At 33.5% G+C, this 22,200-nt stretch overlaps 1 long non-coding RNA gene across 1 annotated transcript; it reads right to left on the bottom strand.

The window, feature by feature from the left end:
• Positions 1-4,260: 4,260 nt before the first annotated feature.
• On the bottom strand, positions 4,261-7,427 carry LOC133816118 (uncharacterized). The gene is made up of 3 exons (XR_009885022.1): positions 7,362-7,427; positions 7,230-7,260; positions 4,261-4,514 (listed from the first exon to the last, which is right to left on the bottom strand). It is a non-coding gene; the product is annotated as an uncharacterized LOC133816118 (long non-coding RNA).
• Positions 7,428-22,200: the final 14,773 nt, after the last annotated feature.

Raw genomic sequence — 22,200 nt, 5'->3', positions numbered from 1 at the left:
GCTCAGAGCTTAGTCCTGATCTAGACTCGCATAGACTAGGGTGTAAAACCTAACTCCTAACAAAATAGGATGCAAGGCTCAAAGCTCAGTCCCAACTAGGATCCGTGTGATCCGGGGGGTTAAACCAGAATAGGATGCAAGGCTCAAAGCCTGGTCTTATCCCAGACCCACGTTATCTGGGGGGTTCAAAATCCAACTCCCAAGAGATTGGTCCAAACCTAACGTGGTCCAGGATAGTCCAATCCCTCTTCATGTTTTCCTTAACGATCCATAACTATTGGAACTTGAATCTTAGGCATAGATTGATTGAATTTGGTCATGTAAACGGTCTAGGCCATTGGAACTTGAACCCCAGGGTTGAGATAATTTAATCAGCTAAGTTCTACCTAAGTCATATTTTTAATGGTCCAGACCGTTAAAACCTGAACATTAGATTCAGGATAGATCAATCAGACAATAGTTAATAACCCTTAACGGTCCAGGATGTTGGAACCTGAACATCGGGTTCAGAGTAAGTTTGTTAGCTGTCATATCTAAAAATTTCATAACGGCCTAGGCCGTTGGAACCTGAACCATAAAGTTAGGATAAATCAATTAAGTTATATTTGGTAAGTCCAAGACAGCCCAGGCCGTCGAGACCTGAACTCGGATCTCAAGACAAGTAAATTACCTTCTACAATATTTCCCTTAATGGCCTTGGCCATTGGAACCAGGACTCCATATTCAACCCAGACTCATGCAGCATGGTGAAACACTTAGTGAAATTCAGAGGGAAAATAAATGAACATAAAGCAAGAATCATTGTGCAGAGAAAAACCAATATAATAACAATACGAACAAATAAGCAATTGTCTTAGACACATTGGCATCCATAAAAATGAGACAGTTACAAAAACAGAAAGAAGAAAAAAGAAAGTCCTAATTAAAATACATAGGCTTAGGCCTGGGCTTTATTTTGATCGGGGACGTCCGGAGCATTCTCACTCTGCCGATCCCCAGCAAGAAGCGTTGCGTCCTCTCTTTCCTTCGACTCAAATTTGGCCCTCTTCGCATTCGGATCCGGATAGAGGAGGAGGTTCATGTTCTTATCTTGGAGCCAAGCCATGTAAAGGACCTCACCAAAAGTGGCCTCTAGCAATGCATCACCCTGTTCCTTCTCTTTGCGAACCTCCTCGCTCTGCTTCATTTTCAATTGGGCCATGGCCTCCAGAGTTTTGTTTTGCCTCTTAAGAGATGCAACCTTTTCCTGCTCCTGACAAAGGTGGACCTTGGCCGCCTCCAAGAGAGCTTTGGTAGAAGCTTCCGAGCCATGAGCATGGGATAGCTCCGCCTCCAGGGACTCCACTACTTTCTTGGGCTCATCATCCTTATTGGACAGAGCATCCTCATGTTTAGTCTGAACAGGGGCGGCTTCTCTAGCAAGGGCCTCCCTGGTAGTCTCCCACTGATTGATAGCCCCCTCCAGTTCCATTTTGGTCGTCTCCAGCTTCATCGCCATCTTGGCCACCAACTCTGCGTTCCTGTGAGCCAACAACGCATCCTAGAACAAAAAAGAGTTAGAAATAACACAAAAAATCAGGTTGATAAAGAAAGGAAACTAGGAAAGACACAGGACTTACCACATTGGCCTGATGACAGATGGCTTGGGAGATGAAGAGTGCTTCCCTGTTGGCCAGTGTGGCATAACGCTTGAGTTGGAGGGACATAGTATTCCCCACTTGGGCCAATAAGTCCACAGCAAGCAGGGCCGTGTCCTGCCCCAGTTTAGGCCGGAACCCAATCTCAGCTTCCAACCGATCCACGATCTGCTGTGGGCGCCGAAGGCCTCCAGACGATCAGCAAACTCTACCTTCCCACGAATGACCAGAGCCTGGGCCACCTCATCCTGCTTATCACGCCCTTCGTCCTAAACTCGAGACACCATCTTCATCCTTTCCCCCTAGAGGATCAAGTCCTCTTCCCCAGGAAGAGCCGGATTGATAGGTAGCTCGGGAGCCTCCGGAAGCTCCTGTGTGACGATGACGCTTTCACTAGAGGAGTGTTCCTCGGCTAGGGAGAAATATTTCATCTTGGCCCGCTTTGAGGACTCCGCAACGACCGAGTCTGTTCTCCTCTTACTCCCTCCACCTCCTTTTGAAGGTTCCTACTCCAAATTAATGACCTGGAGAGGAGCAGGCTGGACTGGACACTACTGAGTCGATGGCCCCGGGACCAATGCTGAAGCCTGAATTCCCTCTGAAGCTCCTAGGTTCGGATGTGAGTCCCTGAGGATCATCTCGATTATATTCTTCCTAGCTAGACCCTTGGCTGCTTTCTTTGCTGAAACCTTGGCCGCAACAGCTCTGGCCTCGATCATCTCTTTCATCTTGGCCATTGGGTTTGACAGGTCCGTGTCACCTAAAATGGGAATAAAAAGAAAAATGATCAGTAACGTAAAAGAATGGGGGTGACAAAAAAAAATAAAGGAAACAATTAAGTCTAAAGTCCTCTAGGACAAACCCTCATCCATGGAATGGGCATGACTTAACTCTCTTAGTGGAAAAGAATGAATTCGGTCCCCCATGTCATCTGGGTCCAAAAAGCTACCATATTGAAGGAACAAGGATGAGTACATGAGGGTCAGCGTGTCTATAGGAACAGGGCAAGGAAGCCCAACGTTGCTAACAGTCCCGGTCAAATAATCATGGTATTGTTGCCTATTCCTAACTAATCCCTCAATATGAGGGGCTTAAGTTAAAACCGGAGGAATTTTCCTTGCCTCGAAATGCTAGTCCCTGGAGTCCCAGTGTTGGGCTGCCTCCCCTTAAGAAGGGCACCCAGCTCCTCGGACGCGACCCTCTTCGCAAGGCCGCCTATTCTTTTCTCTAATTCTCCTTTTCTGCCTTGATCGCGGCCTCCAATGCCTCAATATGAATAAGGGCCAGCTCCTCTCTCAAGACAGGAGCCCTCTTGCATTGTAACCCCTGGAAGCTAGGGGCATCTATCGACTGGTTCGTGGAAATCAACTTTACCAGCCAAAGGTTCTCCGTGGTCATGTAGCCTCCCACATCTAGCTCATCGACACTAAGAGTGGCATAGTACTTCTTTCAATCTAGGATCGATTTACTAAGCTGAGTTTTAGCATACGGACCTGTTCACAGGAACGTAAGTTTCTAATAGACTAAATAAAGGGCTAGATGAATAATGAAAAAGGACGACTTACCCACATGCTGAAAGTCCAGCACCAGAATGGGGTTCTTCTCGAGGAGAAACCTGGATGTCATGAACTAGTAATGTTTGACATCCGAGGGATGTTTCCACATGCTGAATGGAGTCAGACTAATGCCACAAGCCTTCAGCCTATATAACTCGTCCTGCATCTTATCCTTAGCATTAAGTTGCGGCTCCAGCTTGTAAAAATACAGCACCTCCACGGGGGTAAGTGTTGGGATCTCCTTCGAAGTGTAGAATAAGCACCATCTCACAAGAAACTTATATGCTTGGGGCAAAAGCTGGAAAGGTGCGATCCCCACAAACTTTAGGAAGTTCGTGAAGTAGTCGTGGAGCGGGAGAGTAGCTCCCGCACTGATATGGCCTATGCTTCAGGCCCCGAACATGCTCGCTCCGGTGTGTGCTTTCTCTTCCTTCCGGACGAGTCTGTTGTAAAAGACCTTGGAGTTGCCTCCACTCCAAGGGCCTTCTCCAGTTCTTTCAGCATTCGGTAGTTCCAGAACTCCACTACAAGAAAAAACAGTATTCATAACACTTAAAAACTGCTAACTGGGAGTATTGATAACGCTTCTAAAAACGCTAACATAGCCCCTGTTATTAAAAGTCCTGTCCTTTCTATAACACTATTTGAATGTTATGTTCGATGTTATCTTAAACTATTCAATAACACATTTTTAGTTGCTATAATATTCAAATAATAACATTTAGTTAGAGTATTGGGTTATAAATTTGAAGTTTAATCTTATACTTTATGCATAACACTTTCCAACTATTATGAAAATTATTATATTTGATCATTTTATAACATTTTTAATTCATTCTATTATATAAATCATAACTTTTTGTCCCAATTATAATATATTATACAAAACAACCATAATTATTGTAAATTCTCCCAGTAATAACATTTTGTTATTTTGTAGTATGCATTTTTAATTGCTGTAAAAAGTTTTTATTATTGTATTTTGATTAAAAAAATCACAATTGATCACAAGTGCAATATTAAATAGATCAAAAAATCTAAAATATTCAATATATATAGTATAAACCATGAGTATTTTTACATTTGAAGACAAACTACTTCAAACCATGATGACACTGTCCACTTCAAAAGTTCTTAGTTCTAACTTGAGTTTGAAAGCATACATAATAAAATTCTATAGTCTTCACATCTTTTGCTTCAAAAGTAAAAAACAGAAACATAACAAGATACACAAAAAGTAAACCATGAAGCTTGCTCCACCCTCCAATTCATCATCCATTCCATTGTGCACTTGTCTTTGTTGTGAGGTTGATTTGCTTAGCTACACAAGAGTTTAAATAATTAATGCTTAAACTTAGGGTTAATAGTAAACTAAAAGAGTACAAAAAGAAAGAAAGTTAATAACCTCATTACGACTTTATAAGATGGCCATGCAATTACACTAACTACAACACATAGGCATGGAAGATTGAAGATTTATGCTTGGTAAAATGCTCATTAGAAAAGTTAGCTCAAACACTTTATGATTATGAAATGAAGATGCAAATGAAACACCAACCAAACATATAAATATATATATATACAATACAACAACTAATTTATAAAGAAAACCCAATAGCATATACACATGAACTAGAATTAGATCAAATATAAAGTTCCAAAAAACAAGAGCAATGAATTTGCCATTTTTATTGTAGATTTCACTACTGGACAATTAAAGGTTTCTCAAAATCCTGCAAACCTAGTTTCTATAAGCTAATCAACTAAATTAAAATGTCACAATAGAGTGAAGGTATTGTTCTGTTGAGATTATATATGAAACACCACAAAGAGTACAAAGCATAAACTAAGCACAACGATAGAAGTCAGAGATAAATGTATTTCTAAGAATGAGACAAATTAAAAGCATTTAACAATATGGTATTTAAAAGAAAAGGAAAGAGACTTGACAAGATGCTCATCCAAATAAGCATAGATTATTTACACATGGCTAAGAAAAAATTATAAGAAACTCAAGCAACCAAACATCTAAATCTCACTACAGCAACAAAGAATCTACTTCACTAATGCAGTAAACATAAGACAAATTATATCCTCAATCAGAATACGATAATCAACATCATAGAAACACAATATCAAAAGAAAATATACAACAAGCTAAATCTGAATATAGCAAACATGGCGGCACAATGTTAGAAAAATATACAACAACTTTGAAAAAGTAATGTGAGTCTGCAAAGATTTACATAGACAACAAATATAGTTTGGATCTTTGGCATGATCCAAACTAAATTTAAGAAACTCATCGACCAATTTTATATATTCCAACAACCTATCGGCTAACATCCATTCCTTTTCCATATTGTGCCTATCTGTTTTAATAAAATATACAAATTATGAAAATAAAATAAGCATACAAAACAAAACTAAGTATAAAAAATCTACTAAAAATCGGACAGCATATTCCCTAATTTACTAGCCTAGCCATCTGTCACAATCAACACAACAAATTCAAAAAAATCAAACAACAAACAGGTTTTCATCCACATATCACCGCAGCACACAAAATTCTCATAACCTACTTCAATAAGACATGCAAGTTTTCAACCTTCCGTTATCACCACAGAACACAGAATTCCCAGAACCTACTTCACTACGGATGAATATCTAAGATATTCAAACTCCACTAAAGTTATACAAATTCTATTCAAAATTATAAAAGATTGAAAAAAAAAAAAAAAAAAATCAAATACAACATACCTTTTGCAATTAGCTACCAATTCAATGCTTTACAATAATCACTAAAGCAGTTATAAATCATAAACACATTATAAAGACTATCACTCAAAAATATTCCTTAAACAAAATAACACAATGAATTCTCAAATATTCGTTTGATTTATTAGATTGATTAGCCAGACCTATAAATGAACAAACATATATTGTATTAGTTAGAGAAACCAGTGTTAAGAAATGAAGAAAAATTATGTATTGAATGAAAACGTTGCTTGCAAAACTGTACATAGTAGCTTTTATATATGCTATTATTAAGAAATAATTAACTTCTATTCTAAAGCTAAGACTATTCTTTTGCACAATATTAACTACTCAAAAAAGCAAAGTTAACAAAATTTGAAAACAAATCAATTAAAAGGACAAGTGATACACACATCAGAAGATTCAAAACCTTGGCCAATCTTTAATAGTATTGCAACCATGCATCGGACCTGGTGCCACAAGAAAGCACTGCCTTTGATTTTAATTGCCCAAAGTTGGTTTCCTTGAAACCTAAAAAAGTTCAGCAATACTCAAACATTATTTTAAAAGAACAAATGGTAGATAAATTTTGTTCATTCTAGAAGGTTTAGTTAAACAAAACACACACTCCTCCTCCCCATGTACACACACACTCCTCCTCCTCCTCTTTCATTAAAAAAAATTGGAAGCAAATTTACATGAGTATCGAACAACAAAAGTGATCAAGCGACATCAGAAAAAGGTTTGAGAATTCAAAAATAATAACTAATAGATGTAAAAACTGTGAATTTCTATTGTACACTATTTAATATGACAGTAATCAGTTCAATTGATGACACTTAAATACTATTAAGACAAGTTCATTCAACAACTTGCACTTGCAGTCAGGGAACCATGCTTTTATCACAAGTCTGCTCCCTAGCTGGTGCTTGTGAAACCTAGAATATAGGTATGTCTCTAGAGCTACAATCGTAAACTTTAGAAGCTACTACTATTATTTTCTACTCAGCTTTGACCACTGTTATTTATAGTTCTCACACATGGTTCCTGCACCCTCAATTACATGTTTTATAGAATAAATCAATAAGTACAACGATAATTATAACCTAGGCAAGAAAGGTCAGGTTTAACTACTGAATTTCAACATGAATGAGAGAGAATTAATCTACCAGTGTTAACCTCACATCACAAGGAGTAATTTCAAATGACTTGTCACGACGCATGCAGGTGTGCACATTTAGTGCATCCATCTTATAGAAATTTCGGAAGTCATGTTCACCTATAAATTTCTCACCAGAGCTTTCCATTGCCTGGAGAAACATGAGCCAACTAATTAAAGTTAATTCTAAACTGAAGCAACACACACAATAGATCATTTATTGAGCTAATCGAAAAGAGCTAAAAGATATACCTTGAGATTTAGATTGTCTTCCCAAAAGAAATATTTGTACTCCCTGCTCAGATAGCTAAACCTGTATTTTGGATAAGGCAACCATCAGAAGACAATCAATCCAACACTGACAGACACACACAAAAGTAAACAAATAATTCACTAAATAAGTCAAATATGGAAAGATCTAATGAAAAGAGAGGTGATACCATGTAATGAAAGAACATTAAAATGAGATAGAGAAATAAAAATGAAGCTTTTTTTTTCATTGAGTAATCGTAAAGACATGTAGAACAAAGAAAATATAGTAGAGAACTTACAATTATCTTTAAGTGACTATGTCTGCAGGGTTTATTGATTATGTATTATTGAGTAATTTGATGAAAATTTCGAAAACATGTGATGTGATCATATACTATTCTCTAAAAATTCATCATGACAGCAGAAGAGCTACAAGTTATACTATCTTTAAAACCTCCTACTGCTAATGAAACCTTCCGTCCATTAAAAAAGTTTATTACAGTTTATCATCATTCATAAGTCCAAACACCAATGCAAGATAGAGCAACACTCAAGTTCATCTTTCAAAGAAGCAATATGAGAGCAAATATATTTGCTCCACAATTTTACTACTAAAAAACCTCTAAAATTTACAGTGGAAAAACCTTGCACTGAAATCAATTGGAACAGAACACCAGCCTAAAACTCCCATATCATTTGGAAGGGCTCCATTCAAAACCCTCACATAATCAATTTCTCCTTCTGCAAAACACATGAAAAGGGGTAAATAATGAAAGGAGCATGTAGATTAAAATCTAGAAACAATTTGGTTGAATTTAAGGTCAGAAAGTAAACAAGATCATATAAATAGAGCTCAGATGCATAATTAGATGCCAATTGTCTTAGGCTCCTAGTCTTTGGGAGGTATCCCCTTTGTAGCTACTAGTTTAGCGTTAGGGTTAAAAGACTTAAATAAAAAGAAATTTAGTAGTGCCATTTTTCAAAGGTTAAAAGCATGTGATCAAAATGTAGAGCATAAAAACATAAAACAAAACTGAAAACAGAAAACAAAACTAGTTGCAGAGCATAAAAAATACCACTAACAGGAGCCTGAAACAGAGATCAAAATGTAGCTGCAGGCAAGCTGTAAGCAAAAGCAAACCCTACAAGCAAACAAAATTAACAAAAAACAGATGGAAATACTGAATACACCATAACAGAAGGAAATACTCATCATTTAAATGTCGCAATCTAAAAAATAGGGGACCGCCATTGATTAAACTAGAAAAGTCTGTCGCTCCTAAGTTTTTGCAAGCAACATTCCATTTCAAAAGTAGAAAAAAATAATAAAAAAAACAATTTCAAAATCATTGTATCTAAAATTGCAAGAAAATTGTTTTGCTATCAGTAGTTAAAATGACATGGTGAAAAACTTATAAGAAATCAAGCTATAGAATCATGCCTAGTGTAGTCATGATAGCAACAAAAAGGATTATGCCAACAGGCTGCACCTTAAAAAAAATATAGAGCATTGATCACTGGTTGGACTGAACTACAAAGAGCATAAGGTATAACTTGACTATCTTGTTTTGAACTATAGCAGCTAAATAGCAAAGCCTGAAAAGATGTGGTAGTCAATTTCATTAAGTTTTCAAGAAAGCGTGACCGAAAAAAGCTTCTCCAAATTTAGAAGTTACTACATATACTTAAGAAGCATCTCCAATTTCATTTGAAATGAGTATTACTATAAGATCTTCTGCTTCTAAATTTTATTAGACTTGGATCAACCACCCCAACACTCATTTCTTGATATATTCGATTGGAAATGCATGCATTAAATGACCCTCCGTCTAACAAAATCATTCCCCATCTCTATTTATGCAAATAAAATTTAAAATCCAAATAAAACTAACAACATATCCCAAGTTATCAGAACTCATTCGAATTTAAAATTTCAAAGTTAGTTTCTCTCAATGAAATGTTTAAAGCTAAAGTAAAAATATTGACATCGGGACAACTATAAATGTAAAAGTCAACTAAATAAAATAGTCACAATTTCATGAAAATAATATTTAGAAAGAAAAAGTAAAAAAATCAATCAAGACTCTTTAACAAAAAAAAGCATGAAAATCAAATAAATTGATGGACATTCCATATGAGGTAAAAAAACTCCATCTGCACACATTAAAAGAGAATCAAATAACTAAAATATCAACTGCAAAGTAAACATCACATTGTGACATGGACACATAGACTTGAAATTAATACTTAATATATCAGATTTTTTTAATGAAGAAACTATAATAATAAAACTTTTGGCAAGACGTCTTATGGTCCAAAATACCATACTCAGAAATAGGTCAAAGATGAACCACGACACCAGAGACCAATAACATAACAGAAAACAAGGCTCCCCAAAAACAGAAAAACAACAGAAAATAACTTTATACAATTGAATCACCTGAAATTGATCAAAACAAATGGCATAGGATCCTTCCTCTCTATGAGGGAAAACAAAATCAGAAGACAATAGAGAGAGAGAGAGAGAGAGAGAGATTTAGAAGAGATACATACCATCGAGCCTACACCTCGCCTTTCCAAGCCCTGCCACCATCAAACCTCATCACAACCACTGGTGCACCTACAAAACAGAAAGAAATAAGCATAGCTAAGTGTCTAAGTCATTTGTAATTTATATTATGCACCCAAAAGCAAGCAATTTCTTCCACATCAATAAATTTATTGTCAAAAGCATTCTATAAATGAATAATAAATGATAGTATTCTCCATAAAACTAGAAAAGACTCTCAGATCATAACATTACATTATAATCAGAAAGATGCTACTTTAGAAGACCATGAGAAACAATGGCTAGTTAATTACTTCTAATTTCAATTAAAAATGCATTCAAGCACAATAAAAGTTAAAGAAACCAACACTACTCAAGGCCACCAATTATAAAATTTTCAGTAAGGTTAATGTAAGATCTGGCTGATCAAATTCAATATAATTGAATATATATATGCAAACCGCACCAAATGAATCCCTCCCTACATATATTTACACACTGAAAGAATACGTGCGAGGTTTACTAACTAAAACAACTAAAATCCTAAGATACATGTCAAATCCAATGCTATAAACAAACTCTTATTTCTTTACAATCTCCAATAATAACAGAAGTATAACCTAATGAACTGTTAAACAACATTCTTTACAAGCTCAAGCCATCATAATGTGGTAGCATGGCAGCCAATATGTGTATATTTAGATCAGTTTCATCTGCCTCACATACCATCTTGTAAAATTCTGTCAAAAACAGAGAAAAAATTGACATAAAAATATAGCAAAACATAGATGAACCCTAACAGAACATAACTAATAACATAAATACACACAAATAGATTAAAAATACATTTTTGATTGTTCAAGAGAATCAATTATTTTTGTTCACCAATTTACATAATAAAAAAATGTCAAAAGAACAGAGAAAACAACATCAATACTATTATCTCTCACATAATTCAGACTCAAAATAGAACCATTAATATCTAATTTATTTTAAGAATTAACTACAAGCACCAAACGAAACCAAAACTGTAATAGCTCGAAATGCATTAGTATTACAAATAGGAAAAAGATTATTCAAAGTTCACAAAATGGAAAATTCCTAACAAAAGAGGGGAAACTAAAATAAATAAATAAACTTATTTTTTATCAGAGGGTAATGAAATACAAAATAAAAGGCTATGAAACTAACCAAAGCTACATTACCAAAAGCTATGAAACTATCAGCTTTCATAAACCCAATACATAATATATTTTTACATCATCAAGTTGTAATCTTTGCTTGATAAATCCCAAACAAACAATAATTCCATAAAAGGGAGAAACAGAGAACTAACATAGAAACCCAATTCAGATTAACTTAAAATCCAAAACTCGCTGAAAAATTTCACAATTCGACAAATGAACAAACTAATAAGAACATAAACCTGCCAAAATTTTCATCACCATTAATCAAAACCAAGAAAGATACTAAAAAATATGAAGAGAGAAGAAGAAAAAAGCAAACCCATAACATAAAAGCATAAAAAAACTATTCATATAATCACTAAAATAAACTATATTAATCATCGTTTAAAAAATGTTCAGAAGCAAACAAAGGACAGAACAACATAATCTCATGGTGAGAGAGAGATAGACCTTTACCAAAAGCATAAGAAGAAAAACGCCATGATACCGGTTCCACAGAGAATGAGAAGAAGAAGAAGAGGATTAACTTCAAAGGAGATGGGTTTACGGTTGGTGGGTTTACAGTGTATAGGTGTTGGAGAATAATAGTTACACGTGTAGATATAAAGTTAAATCTTTGGTGGGTGATAGAATATGTGTACACTGAAGATAAACAAAGTTTTTGAAAATACAGTAAAACCTTTGTGAAAAACTGAAATAGAAGGATATAACAGTAAAAGAAGTAGGAGGCAAACAAGCCTCTTAGTATATGTAAGAATTTATACAAACCATTATAAAGCTACAGAAACAACAAAATCCCCTGGAAAAGCTAGAAACCATAGAGACAGAGGGACAACTTCAAGACAAACAAAACCAGGGGAAACATAAAACAAGGAAAACACAATAGCTCAAATATGAAAATCAAAATCAATATCAATAAATATACACATAATTTACAATTTGGCCAGATATTATAATCACAAACATAAAAAATATTACTAAATTTATTTTAACATGTGATGAGTTATAGATGAGAGGTAAACCCAACTGTAAGAAGAAGCACTACTCCATGATTGCAAACCCAGATTCTTTCTCAAATGGATAGATCGATCGAGATGAGAAGATTAGAGATTGAAAAACTATTGATGGAGAAGAGAGAGTGAGAGTCCATCGTCCAAAGGATGAGGAAGTCTGTTGAGAAAAGGCATTAGGTTTCAAGAACAGATATTAAATTAAAATCTGAAAAAAAAAGAAAGAAACATATACCTCACAGTCACCTGGGTTCTTGCTTCTAGCTAGCGATAGAGATACACAGCAATGGAAAAGGACAAGAGACTCATCGCTTCAACAATGGTGTGGTCATGGTGTGCTTCAGCTGCTCAATGGAAGGGATTGAAGAATAGTGGACTGGAGGAGAGAGAGCCGATAGACTCTGAGAGAAAGAAAGAGTGAGTGAGAGTGGGAGAGAACTGACTGGAGAGTGTGTGAGAGAGAGGTGACGTGTAAAGGGATTAGGGATTTAGAAAACAATCTCCATTTTTTATTGTTTTAGCTTTTTTTCTTTTTGTCAATTTCATTTGGCGCCCACTTTTTTCATTTGGCGCCTACTGTATCTTTTTTATTTGCATGTATCAATAACGCTTTTAATAATACGTCATATTTTATTGTCATATCTGGTCAAAATTGTTGTAGTGCTCGTTCTTTTCCCCGTCCATTTCCCACGTGTTGCCAGTGGGAAGTTTTGTCCCCTCCAAGATTACGAGGCCCACTTGGACAATATCCTCCACTTACAAAGTAATGTCGCGACCCATGATCAGGGACCTAGAAGTGACAAGGAAAACAAGAACCAAGTAGTTAGCACCAAAATCGAAGAAAACTAGTTGAGTTACGGGGATTCTCCTAAAACTTCTTGGAGAGGTCCCCTCTGGACCTAGATCCAGGACCAATAGAGATCCCAGGATCTTAAGTCGGGAACTAAAGGCCAAGGATTTTTCTAATTTACCTTAACATTGTTTAGGGGTCTAAATTGTTTAGGGACAACCAAACTATGCGATATGGGGTGGCACCCAGAAATCCTAATGTTCAATTCTACCGCTGTCCTACCTAAGATCACTCTGCACAGTGGTCGATACCCTAAAGGTCTTACAGTCGCAAAAATGACATGACATTAAAAATGACAAAAAGGAATAAAATAGAGGAGAAAATTACCATAAATCTTACTGTGAGGTGTTGGATTTGGGATTCGTTGAATCTCAAGTGACAACGTCGGTAGATACTCGGTCTTAAACTTGAGGAGATGATGTAGAATCTCATCGTCACTCCCAGACATATGGACCGGGACAGAATTGTCTGTTGGTTGAGTTGAAAAAAACTCAGTCGAAAACAAATGAGCACAAAGGAATAGTAATCACTGGAGAATCTCGTCGACAATTTCGGACATACAAAGCTCTGGCTCTCTGCTTTCTAGATTAAGAATGTGGCATGTGTAAAGTGTATAAATGAGCTTGTTAAGGTATTTATCGGATAAATATCAACTATTTGATCCAACGGTCCACAATGGGGATCCCAAGATTATCCCCATCCGACGGTCCCGGATGATGCAGGGGCATTAATTAGCCCAATAGAGTAATAAATTATGGATTCGTCAATCCACGATCTGCGCCTACCTCATCCAACAACTCTGGATGGTGCAAAAGCATTAAACATCCCACTCGAGTACCCAGAGCACCTTTTTCGTATAGAAGGGCCGCTTTGAGACGTGTGCTAACACCTATCGGTCACCTAGGTAATTAAAAGATTATCTCCAGATTTCTAAGGTGCAAAGTGGTAAACACGCACCATCAACCTAGTGACACGTGTCTAGGATGTTGGAATCTGAAAGGATGGGGATCGCCTAAATGGCCCCCAAGTAAATGAACACGGGTCCTGGTAAACAACCCGGGACTTGATTAAACAAACCAGGACATTTGTGATTGAACCAGGAGAAGGAATGCAAGTCCCCACCATGCAAACATGGATGAAGACTTGGGGTTAAATGTTATCCATATTTTCCACCTATGACACGTGGTAGGGCAAAACGGGCCCATGCGTCCTCAGAAGAGGTCCAGGCCCAACCTGGGCCCAGTGACCAATGAATCAGGAAACCCTGACGACCTAGACCATACTAAGCCCGATGATAGTAGCATAAGCATAGTAAGGGGGCCAGACCCAAGGTGAAGGTCCATATTGTCTCCTTGACCACTCTCAACCTACATCCTACGATATCTCAATGGTGATGGCGGATGGCTCACTCCAGGAGACGGATCCCATCAGGTGGGATCTAAGAGAAGATGTCGTCAACAAGGTACCCACCTTGGTAAATGAACATGGGTCCTGGTTAACGAACCAGGACTTAGGTAAATGATCCCCGGTATTTGTAAATGAACCTGGACCATACATCCGGATAGGGCAAGCCTCGTCTACCTTGATGCTGATGTGTTCCCGAGAAATCTGGAGGTTAGTCTCCCTAACTAACCTACATAATGGGGTATGCACGAAACGTACACTGTTCCTAGGAAACACTACTGTCACTACTCTGACAGATCCTGTCCTTAGGATCCCCTTAGTAGCCCACGCGGGTCAGTTCGTACTAACGAATTGAAGTCAGTTGTAAGGCTCTACTACGCCTAAGTCGGCCCAATGGGCTCAAATTAATAACATCTAATTATGTTACATATATCCTTTGTATTGTGGCTCCATTAGCGAGCATATTGTAATTGCATCCCTATTGGGTCCAAATTAGTTCGGCCAAAGCTGCTTGACTGTCTGTAAATAGGACCAGTTGTGCACTGTAGCGAAGATCCCATATTTTCTCTTGTAAGAAAAAACTCAGCTGAATTTGTAGAAAACTCCATTGACAAAACTCTCTAAAGCCTAATACTAGTGACTCATGGACTAAGGCTCATTAACGCCTCAACCACGTAAAAACTGTGATTATTCATCTCTAATCCTTTCTTTCGAACTCTTATTTCATAATATATTTATAGTTTCCGAAAAACTCGGTAAACACATATTAAATGAAAAATTAAACCAAAACATTGTTTATAATTTTTTAAATATATATATAACATGATAATCTTTTAAACATAAATAATTTTTTTTAATAAAAATTAGGATTATGTATTATATATTATAATTATAATGTATTTTATAATATTTAAATTTATATTAATATAAGTATTAAATATAACTCTTGTACTAAATATTATTATAATAATAATATTTTATAATATTTGAATTCATATTAATATAATTACTAAAAAATTAGAATTACGTATTTTAACATAATAATATTTTATAATATTTAAACTTATATTAATATAATTAATTATTAAATATCTAGTCTTATATTATATATTATTATAATAATGATATTTTATATTATTTAAATTTAAATTTATATCAATATAATTAATAAATATCTATTTTTAATTAGTTTTAAATGTATATTATGTTAAATATTTGAAATATTCCGTTAAAGTTAACAAAACAAACCGTTACAATCAATAATTTCCATTATCTACTCACTTTTTATATAGAAGAGATATATATTTATAAGAATATATATAGCATTATTATCATATCTTAATTATTTGTTTACTTTTTCAAGATATATATAAAAAGAGTAATGATATACATGTACCTAAAATATAAACTCAAACATTAAAGATAGTGAATGCATTATTTTTTTTAATTGCATAATATTTATGTGCATATATTTTAGAGTGTAAATATTATATATATATATATATATGGCAAATTATTGATCAGTATTTATTATCAGACCGTCTTCAGACTGTGATTTAGTCAAGCAAAGGGTCTCTGTCACTTCAAAACTTTTGGGTACGTACGTTGTTTTTTATTTTTTGATGACCATTGAACATTTCTTTCATCGTCTAATTAACTCTCCCAAGGTGGAATATTTCTTCTTCTTTGGTCAGTCGAATAAACGACCATCGAAAAGGGTCACATGTAGTCCAATTAATGACCAATAAGCATATAGTACTAGCAAATTGCCCATTCTGACCTCCACTTGAAATCTTGATGATAGTCGATCAACTTTATTTTTTGGTCGTGCTATTAATTAGAATTCCAAATGCTTTATTAATATTTCAACATTCATGTGGGAATGGACTTGGCCTCCATTCTATATTTGTGTTCACATTAGCTGGCTAGTTGGTGTTTTTTCGTATGCATCTTGATTGATATGAGTCTTTTGACCTCATTATATATATTATACTTATATAGCCAAATATATATTTAATTAAATGATCGTGACTCATGAGAGATATCTACATAGTATATATAAATGTATATAGCCGAGAGAGTAGTAGAGAGGGAATTATAAGAAAAAACAAGAGTGAGGTAAGGGTTATTCTCTGCAATACCTGCAACTTCTACTGTGACCATATATTTTCTCATCTGGTTTTATATGCACAATCTGTAAGTTATTATATATATGTTTGCATTTTCTACAAGCTTTATTGTTTTTCTTCTGTGCAAACCATAGTTCTTTTATTCTCTCCGTGACCATATATTATGCTGCATTTTTATTTATCAATATCTATTCTCTATATAATTAAGTGACAATATGCATTAATTCAGGTGTAGGATGTATTTCAATTCTTTAAAAATGCATTAGCAGATTAACGAAAACTGTTTTTTTATCACTTTCAATATGCTAATGTATTACATCTAGTACAGTTTCTTAATGTGGCGCTTAGAGATAAATAATTTCTTTACTTTGTCAAACCTTGATCGATCGATGTTTATTAAATCAAGAGTGAAAACATTTTTTGATTGAGATATAGCATATCTATCAAATAATTATTAAACCTCTAAGATTTTTTTTAATATTTATTTTAAGATATATTTATTTTATATTGTAAAATAAAAGAAAAAGTAAAAAAAAAAGTTATTTGTTATTAATTAGATTTTTAATTTTTTAATATTTGCAAATTTATTTAATTAATTTGAAACTTTTAGTATTGTTTAGTTTAAAATGATATTTTTTTAATTTCCAAGGATTTAATCATTATTTTTTAAGAAAAAAATAGATTTTATATATAAAAAATTAGTGAAAATTACATATTATATGGGAATTTTAATAAATTGTGCAAAAATATGACTTTTTTTCAAAAAAAGTTAATCTATGGCTTTTTTATTTTAATTTCACTTTTATGGGTTTAATTTCCCATATTTTTGTAATAAAAGTTTGTTTATGCCATATTTTCACTCTTAATCAAGTTTTATGAATTTAGAAGGGTATGTTTGTAATTTGATTATTTTTTTTAGCTTATTTGATTATTTTTTTATATTAATTTTATATAACTATTTTTATATTAAATTTTTCCATGGTTGTTTTGTAAATTTTTTTTTTGTAATATGAATTGTGTTTATTATTTTTTTTATTTATTGTAAATATTTTTTTTCCTTTTTTTTAGGTTGTACTTTTTTTTTCTTTCAAATTTCGGGTAGGGTAACCAGTTACTTGATTGATCTTAATAAAAAAATCTTAGAGCTAGGTTAAATAACATGCACCAGGAGGGGTAACCAATTATTCTGAGATGAGTAACTTTCTGCTATAAGAGAGGTAACCAGTTACCTAAGAGGGGTGACGAGTTACTTATATTAAATATGAAAAGAAACATCAAATTTGAAGGAAAAAAAATGAAAGAACACTTCATTAAAAAAGGAAGAATAAGTAACTATGATTTTAGTAACATAAGTAACTAGTTACCATAAAGAAACCATAAATATACACACAACAGAACGTGAAAGTAATCAGTTACCCTCATAAATATACACATAAAGAATGTGAAGGTAACCAGTTACCCATTCACGTTTTTAGATTTTTATTAGTTTTCTTTCCAAATTTTGGTATTCCTATAAGTGTTACAGTAAAAAGAAAATGCTGAAAACATATATTTGATTTTTTTTTACATATAGTGGAAAAACTATAAAAAAAATTACAATAATAAAAGATAATAAATAAATAAAAAATAGTAGAATAATTATGTAATGTTAAATAATATGTGTGAAAAAAAAGAAAAAAAAAAGAAATAGAATGAGAAAAGAATAAGTACAAAAATGAAAAAAAAAATATGAAAAAAAAACAAAAGAAATGATGAATGAAAAAAAAATAGATGAATAAATAAGAATGAAAAGAAGAAGAAGAAAAATAATGGAAAAATGAAAAGAAAAAAAAATATGATTGAAAAAATTGGTAGAAAAAAATAAAAAAAAATAGAAGAAGAAAAAAAAGCTCATATGTGTGAAAAAAGAAAAAAAAAATTAAAGGAAAAAATAATAAATACAAAAATGAAGAAAAAATAAAATGAAAAAAAAAACTGAAAAAATATGAAAAAAAAAAACAAACCAATACAAATGAAAGAAAAAAATGGATAAATGAAAAAAAAATAGTACCCCTCCTTTTGCTCATTTTTTTTGATTAATTTTGATTTCCAATATGGGATTAGTTTTCCCATAAACTAAGTTTTCTTAATTAAATTTTCCCATACAAATTAAAGAAAGTTAAACTCCCATATTTTTGCACATTGATGGCTAAAAAGCCATATTTTTGAAAAATCCCCAAAAAATTAATTTGTTTTAGTAAAAATGGCACAGTTTGGTTGTGTTCAAAGTTTGGGGGGCAAAATCGATAATTATTCTATACATGGTGTTGAGGGAGAGTGAGATATTACACCACCACAATAACTAGAATCTACACAAAATTATGATTGACAAAGACCAAAGAAAGATAGAGAAAGAAGATGCGAACTCTAATACTGGAACACAATTCTTCAACTTTGATGAACCATCAAAAGCCTTGGAGAACCACCACTTTGAGCATTTCCTTCTTCAATGTAAAAAACAAAAAACCAAGGTTTATAGAAGATTTGTATCACTTTCCTAATGCTCTATTTCCTAGTCACCATTGATACTTGCTGCATTTTCTAAGAGAAAATGAGAATTGAGATTGAACAAGCCTTAAACTCACAAAGTCAAGAACTTTCTTTATGAGTTTCTCGGAGAAAACTAGAGATTCTTGAAAGCTAGAGAGAGAGAAATTAGAGAGAGTGATCATGTCTTCCAAAACTTTATGAGGACACTTATATAGTGTAGGCAATGTCATTAGGTCTAACCAATAGGATTAGAGATAATTGACTCGTCATTTGAAGCTCATTTTACGTGTTCGTACGGACACGTCAGGTGATACGTCGTCTGCATGTAGGCAATGTATCGCCTGACAAGCGATACATTGCCTACTAGCGAACGATGTATCGCTTGCTGGGGCTTTTGTACCCCTTTGCATGTAGGTGATGCAACGCCTCTTAGAAGGTGACTCATCGCCACCCCCTTTGACTTTGAACCCCTCCAATGGTCCTAAAATTTCTCCAATAGATACCCAACTTTTTGGGGATCCTTAGATACCTCCATGTATCACTTTGGACACTACTACAAAAATGGTAATTTGCATCACTTTCCAACTGTCACAATTGATTTTTTGCATCAGTTTTAAAAGTGACGCAGAATCCCATGACACAAACCGGCTTGACATTTGCATCGGTGCTCCACTGACGCAAACGTGGCATTTGTGGCAGTTATCCACTGACACAAACGCCTGATGATTGACCCAAAATGGGTATGTTTAAAAATTTATAAATCGCAAGCGCACGAATCGTTCATAAAGAATAGTGATCGTGTAAGCAAGGATGTCGAACCCAAAGGAGTTGTCTAAAATCGAAAAGGAAACTATTTTAAACCAAAATTAATAAATTCTAACCTAGTTCCAAAGATTGATAAGAGTTTTGAATAATGAAAATAAAATAAAAGACAATAATATAGAAATTAAAGACAATATATATTACTAAATTAATAATAGAAAATAAGATGGTAAAATAAGATCATTACGGATTAGAATCCACAAAATATACGTTCAATAATATTTATAAGTACATTGATTCCCAAGTTTTAGTGATAGTTGAAATAAATCAAACTATCATTTTCTAAATAGATTTATAATTTTAAGCACAAATTATTTCTAAAAAGATAGGATTTTTCTTCACTTTTCAAAATTATAATTTCAAAGCATTTAGTGTAAATCAATCTAATGAAATAACAAATAAATCAATGAACATTATTTATAAGGCAAAACATAATATTTTTGATCTAAGCATGGATGTGCACAATTTAATGACACATCTTACACAAAGAATATTATTGTTTTGCACTAATGAAGAACAAAGTGTAAATATGTGCTAACAATCCAAAATACATGATATTTAAGATGAAAGAAGATATTTGAATAAGAAAATTCCATAAACTTTGTTGCACAAAATGGGAAATCAACATACAAAATAAACACTATCTAGTTACAAATTGTTTCATCATCACCTTAATAATCTTAAAAAGATTAGAAACACATAACTAGAATAACAAATACAAACTAAAAATTACAAACATAAATAGAAAAATTTGGAGGATGAACCCCCAAATTGTTCCTCTAAAAATACATAGAAAAAAATAAAAAGAAGAAGAAGATGAAGAGAATAGAGAGGTTTTGAATGTGTAGAATTTTTAGTATAGTAACCTCTCCAAAATATGACACCCTAAATGGTCTTCAAAACTCCATATTTATAGCCAAAATGAGGTATTAAAATAATCAATTTAAATTAATTAAATTGATTAAATTAATTTAATTAATTATAATATGGCAAATAGGGATAAATTATAGGGTGTAATAATGATGTTTTGTGGTAAAATGTGTAGAAAGTGAGGTAAAAATGGTATTTTGAGACAAAGGGACAATTTGGTTTGTTGGGCTCAAAAAATGGGAAAAGGAGGCTGCTTTGTGCTGCTTTGGCAGGGAAGCAGGCTGTGGTCTTGTGATGTTTGGAGCAGCTTGGAGTCATGATGCATGGCTGGAAGGAGAAGAAGAGGAGACCGTATTGGGCTTAGGCTGATAAATTGGCAGCTGCTGAATTGGTGAGGAGTGTCAGGCGTGAGCTGAGATGGAATTGGAGGAGCTGTAGGTGCTTGGAAACGTGGGCCCAAGTGGGGGAGCTGCTGGTGGGCCTTGCTGATGGGCTTGAATTACTTGGGAAAATACCAATTTCCTTTGCTATTCTTCACAAAAATGCCATCTTTTTTCATCATTTTCATTGCTTTTCAAGAGCATAAATTCCCTACAAAATAAATATAAAATAAATCATAATACAATATTTTCAATTATAAAATAAATTAATTTAATTCTTTGAAAATATTAATTATAACTTAATTATATTTTACATTTAAGTTTAATAATACAACATTTTTTTACCACTTATAATTCAAATAATTAACTACAACATTTTACAACAAAATACTTATAAAAACACACAAAAGTATATAAAATCATGATAAGAATAAGAAATTCAAAATTACTTAAAAACTTAATAAATTATTTAAAAACTCAAGAATTAAGCAATAATTAGCACATAAAAAGTGGTAAAATAACTCTATTTTGTAGAGTTATCACCTGGCATTTGCGTCAGTACAATTAGGGAAAATGAGTTTCTTAGCATCTTCTAGGATGGACTGAAATTTAACTGGATCCACATGTAATTCATATTGTGTATCATCAATCATTTCTGCAATATCATCGACTTCATAATCCACATCAAAATACTTATTATTCTTAGAAGGCCCCTCATTAGTGACTTTCATTCTTTCTCTGCTGCCCAAATTTAATTTGACATATTGTTTCCAAACCCGAAATAAAATAATTTTTTTTTTCACTACTAGAAATATAGGCTTTTACTTCATTTTTTACACATATAATATAAAAAAATTGAAGTAAAAGTCTTTCAATGGGTTTTTACTTCGCTTTTGGGAATGGTAGTACATAAAAAAAAGCTATTACTTCGGTTTCTTAAAAAAACGAAGTTAAAATAGAAAATAGACAAGGGCCATGTTTGGTTTGCACATTATATTGAGGCTTTTCACTTCGGTCCAAATTTGGAAAAAGTTAACTAAACATAATGAAAAATATACTAAAAATATTCTAACTAAATAAATAATAAAATAAATCTTAAAGAAAACAAAC

This window comes from Humulus lupulus, chromosome 2 (assembly GCF_963169125.1).
Source record: "Humulus lupulus chromosome 2, drHumLupu1.1, whole genome shotgun sequence".
Lineage (NCBI taxonomy): Eukaryota > Viridiplantae > Streptophyta > Magnoliopsida > Rosales > Cannabaceae > Humulus > Humulus lupulus.
This window is presented reverse-complemented; position numbering and strand designations above follow the sequence as displayed.